Source organism: Triticum urartu, chromosome 2A (assembly GCF_056163025.1).
Source record: "Triticum urartu cultivar PI428250 chromosome 2A, HENAU_Tu73, whole genome shotgun sequence".
Taxonomy (NCBI): domain Eukaryota; kingdom Viridiplantae; phylum Streptophyta; class Magnoliopsida; order Poales; family Poaceae; genus Triticum; species Triticum urartu.
In genome coordinates, this window is record NC_141874.1 from 605,451,061 (window position 1) to 605,457,732 (window position 6,672).

Sequence of the window (6,672 nt, forward strand, 5' to 3'; positions counted from 1 at the left end):
CCAAGTCGGAAAAATGCGTCTTCATAGGATACCCTAAAGAAACTATTGGGTATACCTTCTACCTCAGATCCGAAGGCAAGATCTTTGTTGCCAAGAATGGATCCTTTCTAGAGAAGGAGTTTCTCTCGAAAGAAGTAAGTGGGAGGAAAGTAGAACTTGATGAAGTATTACCTCTTGAACCGGAAAATGGCGCAACTCAAGAAAATGTTCCTGAGGTGCCTGTACCGACTAGAGAGGAAGTTAATGATGATGATCATGAAACTTCAGATCAAGTTTCTACTGAACTTCGTAGGTCCACAAGGACACGTTCCGCACCAAAGTGGTACGGCAACCCTGTCTTGGAAATCATGTTGTTAGACAACGGTGAACCTTCGAACTATGAAGAAGCAATGGCGGGCCCAGATTCCAACAAATGGCTTGAAGCCATGCAATCCGAGATAGGATCCATGTATGAAAACAAAGTATGGACTTTGACAGACTTGCCCGATGATCGGCGAGCGATAGAAAACAAATGGATCTTTAAGAAGAAGACGGACGCGGATGGTAATGTTACCATCTATAAAGCTCGACTTGTCGCTAAGGGTTATCAGCAAGTTCAAGGGGTTGACTACGATGAGACTTTCTCTCCTGTAGCGAAGCTGAAGTCCGTCCGAATTATGTTAGCAATTGCCGCATACTATGATTATGAGATATGGCAAATGGACGTCAAAACGGCATTCCTTAATGGTTTCCTTAAGGAAGAATTTTATATGATGCAGCCGGAAGGTTTTGTCGATCCTAAGAATGCTGACAAGGTGTGCAAGCTCCAACGCTCAATGGAGGTGATGAAGAGCTCGTCGTAAAGGGTTACGTCGACGCTAGCTTCGACACAGATCTGGATGACTCTAAGTCACAAACCGGATACGTGTATATTTTGAATGGTGGGGCAGTAAGCTGGTGCAGTTGCAAGCAGAGTGTCATGGCGAGATCTACATGTGAAGCGGAGTACATGGCAGCCTCGGAGGTAGCGCATGAAGCAATTTGGGTGAAAGAGTTCATCACCGACCTATGAGTCATACCCAATGCGTCGGGGCCGATCAAACTCTTCTGTGACAACACTGGGGCTATTGCACTTGCCAAGGAGCCCAGGTTTCACAAGAAGACCAGGCACATCAAGCGTCGCTTCAACTCCATTCGTGAAAATGTTCAAGATGGAGACATAGATATTTGTAAAGTACATACGGACCTGAATGTAGCAGATCCGTTGACTAAACCTCTCCCTAGAGCAAAACATGATCAACACCAGAATTCCATGGGTGTTTGATTCATCACAATGTAACTAGATTATTGACTCTAGTGCAAGTGGGAGACTGTTGGAAATATGCCCTAGAGGCAATAATAAAAGGATTATTATTATATTTCCTTGTTCATGATAATTGTCTTTTATTCATGCTATAATTGTGTTATCCGGAAATCGTAATACATGTGTGAATACATAGACACCAACATGTCCCTAGTAAGCCTCTAGTTGACTAGCTCGTTGATCAACAGATAGTCATGGTTTCCTGACTATGGACATTGGATGTCATTGATAACGAGATCACATCATTAGGAGAATGATGTGATGGACAAGACCCAATCCTAAACATAGCACAAGATCGTATAGTTCATTTGCTAGAGTTTTTCCAATGTCAAGTATCTTTTCCTTAGACCATGAGATCGTGTAACTCCCGGATACCGTAGGAGTGCTTTGGGTGTACCAAACGTCACAACGTAACTGTGTGACTATAAAGGTATACTACGGGTATCTCCGAAAGTGTTTGTTGGGTTGACACGGATCAAGACTGGGATTTGTCACTCCATATGACGGAGAGGTATCTCTGGGCCCACTCGGTAATGCATCATCATAATGAGCTCAAAGTGACGAAGTGTCTGGTCACGGGATCATGCATTACGATACAAGTAAAGTGACTTCCCGGTAACGAGATTGAACGAGATATTGGGATACCGACGATCGAATCTCGGGCAAGTAACGTACCGATTGACAAAGGGAATTGTATACGGGGTTGCTTGAATCCTCGACATCGTGGTTCATCCGATGAGATCATCGAGGAGCATATGGGAGCCAACATGGGTATCCAGATCCCGCTGTTGGTTATTGACCGGAGAGCCATCTCGGTCATGTCTACATGTCTCCCGAACCCGTAGGGTCTACACACTTAAGGTTCGGTGACGCTAGGGTTGTAGAGATATGAATATGAAGTAACCCGAAAGTTGTTTGGAGTCCCGGATGAGATCCCGAATGTCACGAGGAGTTCCGGAATGGTCCAGAGGTGAAGAATTATATATAGGAAGTGCAGTTTCGGCCATCGGGAGAGTTTCGGGGGTCACCGGTATTGTACCGGGACCACCGGATGGTCCCGGGGGTCCACCGGGTGGGACCACCCATCCCGGAGGGCCCCATGGGCTGAAGTGGGGAGGGGAACCAGCCCATAGTGGGCTGGTGCGCCCCCTTGGCCCACCCCCTGCGCCTAGGGTTGGAAACCCTAGGGTGGGGTGGGCGCCCCACTTGCCTTGGGGGCCACTCCACCCTTGGCCGCCGACCCCCTAGGAGATCCAATCTCCTAGGGCCGGCGCCCCCCCTTGTGGAGCCTATATAAAGGGGGGGAGGGAGGGGCAGCCGCACCCTTGACTCTTGGCGCCTCCCTCTCCCCTGCTACACCTCTCCCTCTCGCAGAAGAACGGTGAAGCCCTGCTGCGGTGACTGCTGCATCCACCACCATGCCGTCGTGCTGCTGGATCTTCATCAACCTCTCCTTCCCGCTTGCTGGATCAAGAAGGAGGAGACATCACGCTGACCATACGTGTGTTGAACGCGGAGGTGCCGTCCGTTCGGCGCTAGGATCTCCGGTGATTTGGATCACGTCGAGTACGACTTCCTCATCCCCGTTCTTTGAACGCATCCGCGCGTGATCTACAAAGGTATGTAGATGCAATCCAATCACTCGTTGCTAGATGAACTCGTAGATGGATCTTGGTGAAACCGTAGGAAAATTTTTGTTTTCTGCAACGTTCCCCAGCACCTGGGTATTTGATATAGGTTCAGTTTCTATGATTAGTAACTCGAAACATGAGTTACAAAATGAACAAAGACTAGTTGAGGGCGAGGTTACGATGTGTGTTGGAAATGATTCCAAGGTTGATAAGATCACCATCGCATACTCCCTCTACCTTCGGGATTTGTATTGGAACTAAATAAATGTTATTTGGTGTTTGCGTTAAGCATGAATATGATTGGATCATGTTTATTGTGATACGGTTATTCATTTAAAGTTAGAGAATAATTGTTGTTCTATTTACATGAATAAAACCTTCTATGGTCTTACATCCAATGTAAATGGTTTACTGAATCTCGATCGCAGTGATACACATAATATTGATGCCAAAAGATGCAAAGTTGATAATGATAGTGCAGCATATTTGTGGCACTGTCGTTTAGGTCATATTGGTGTAAAGCGCATGAAGAAACTCCATGCAGATGGATTTTTGGAATCACTTGATTATGAATCATTTGATACTTGCGAACCATGCCTCATGGGCAAGATGACTAAAACTCCGTTCTCCGGAACAATGGAGCGAGCCAATGACTTATAATACACACCGATGTATGCGGTCCAATGAGTGTTGAGGCTCGCGGTAGGTACCGTTATTTTCTGACCTTCACAGATGATTTGAGCAGATATGGGTATATCTACTTGATGAAACACAAGTCTGAAACATTTGAAAAGTTCAAAGAATTTTAGAGTGAAGTGGAGAATCATCGTAGCAAGGAAATAAAGTTTCTACAATCTAATCGTGGAGGCGAATATTTGAGTTACGAGTTTGACTTTCATCTAAAACAATGTGGAATAAAGTTTCACAACTTACTCCACCTGGAGCACCATAGCGTAATGGTGTGTCCAAACATCGTAACCGTACTTTATTGGGTATGGTGTGATATATGATGTCTCTTACCGATTTACCACTATCGTATTGGGGTTATGCATTAGAGACAACTGCATTCACGTTAAATAGGGCACTATCTAAATCCGTTGAGACGACACCATATGAACTGTGGTTTGGCAAGAAACCTAAGCTGTCATTTCTTAAAGTTTGGGGTTGCGATGCTTATGTGAAAAAGCTTCAACCTGGTAAGATCGAACCCAAATCAGAGAAATGCGTATTCTGGAAGTCATGTTACTAGACCGTGACGAACCTACAAACTGTGAGGAAGCGATGATGAGCCCAGATTCCGTGAAATGGCTTGAGGCAATGAAATCTGAGATGGGATCCATGTATGAGAACAAAGTATGGAATTTGATTGACTTGCTCGATGATAGGTGAGCCATTGAGAATAAATGGATCTTCAAGAGGAAGACGGACGCAGATAGTTGTGTTACTATCTACAAAGCTCGAATTGTCGCAAAAGGTTTTTGACAAGTTCAAGGTGTTGACTATGATGAGATTTTCTCACTCGTAGCGATGCTTAAGTCTGTCTGAATCCTGTTAGCAATTGCTGCATTTTATGAAATCTAGCAAATGGATGTAAAAACTGCATTCCTTAATGGATTTCTTAAAGAAGAGTTGTATATGATGCAACTAAAAGGTTTTGTCAATCCTAAAGGTGCTAACAAAGTGTGCAAACTCCAGCGATCCATCTATGGACTGGTGCAAGCATCTCGGAGTTGGAATATACGCTTTGATAAGGTGATCGAAGCATATGGTTTTATACAGCCTCATGGTGAAGCCTGTATTTACAAGAAAGTGAGTGGGAGCTCTATAGCATTTCTGATATTATATGTGGATGACATATTGTTGATTGGAAATGATATAGAATTTTTAGATAGCATAAAAGGATACTTGAATGAGAATTTATCAATGAAAGACCTCGGTGAAGCTGCTTACATATTGGGCATCAAGATCTATAAAGATAGATCAAGATGCTTAATTGGACTTTCACAAAGCATATACCTTGATAAAGTTTTGAAGAAGTTCAAAATGGATCAGTCAAAGAACGGGTTCTTGCCTGTGTTACAAGGTGCGACGTTGAGTAAGACTCAAAACCCAACCACGGCATAAGATAGAGAGAGAATGAAAGTCATTCCCTATGCCTCAGACATAGGTTCTATAAAGTATGCCATGATGTGTACCAGACCTATTGTGTACCTTGCCATGAGTTTGGCAAAGGGGTACAATAGTGATCCATGAGTAGATCACTGACAGTGGTCAAAAATATCCTTAGAGGACTAAAGAAACATTTCTCGGTTATGGAGGTGATAAAGATTTTGTCGTAAAGAGTTACGTCGATCCAAGCTTTGACACTGATCTGGATGACTCTGAGTCTCAATCTAGATACATATTGAAAGTGGGAGCAATTAGCTAGAGCAGCTCCGTACAGAGCATTGTAGACATAGAAATTTGTAAAATATATACGGATCTGAATGTGGCAGACCCATTGACTAAATCTCTCTCACAAGCATAACATGATGACACCTTAGTACTCTTTGGGCATTAATCACATGGCGATGTGAACTAGATTATTTACTCTAGTAAACCCTTTGGGTGTTGGTCACATGGCGATGTGAACTAGATTATTGACTCTAGTGCAAGTGGGAGACTAAAGGAAATATGCTCTAGAGGCAATAGTAAAGTTGTTATTTATATTTTCTTATATCATGATAAATTTTTATTATTCATGCTAGAATTGTATTAACCGGAAACTTAGTACATGCGTGAATACATAGAAAAACAGAGTGTCCCTAGTATGCCTCTACTAGACTAGCTCGTTAATCAAAGATGGTTAAGTTTCCTGACCATAGACATGTGTTGTCATTTCATGAACGAGATCTCATCATTAGAGAATGATGTGATGGACAAGACCCATCCGTTAGCTTAGCATTATGATCGTTTAGTTTTATTGCTATTGCTTTCTTCATGACTTATACATATTCCTCTAACTATGAGATTATGCAACTCCCGAAGACCGGAGGAACACTTTGTGTGCTATCAAACGTCACAATGTAATTGGGTGATTATAAAGATGCTCTACAGGTGTCTCCGAAGGTGTTTGTTGAGTCGGCATAGATCAAGATTAGGATTTGTCACTCCGTGTATCAGAGAGGTATCTCTGGGCCCTCTCGGTAATGCACATCACTATAAGCCTTGCAAGCAATGTGACTAATGAGTTGGTTGCGGGATGATGCATTACGTAACGAGTAAAGAGACTTGCCGGTAACGAGATTGAACTAGGTATGATGATACCGACGATCGAATCTCGGGCAAGTAACATACCGATGACAAAGGGAATGACGTATGTTGTTATGCGGTTTGACCGATAAAGATCTTCGCAGAATATGTAGGAGCCAATATGAGCATCCAGGTTCCGCTATTGGTTATTGACCGGAGATGTGTCTCGGTCATGTCTACATAGTTCTTGAACCCATAGGGTCCGCACGCTTAACGTTCGATGACGATTTGTATTATGAGTGACCGAAGTTTGTTCAGAGTCCCGGATGAGATCACGGACATGATGAAGAGTCTCGAAATGGTCGAGGGGTAAAGATTAATATATAGGAAAGTTATATACGGACACCGGAATGGTCCCGGTAAGGTTCGGGGATTTTTCGGAGTACCGGGAGGCTACCGGAATGCCCC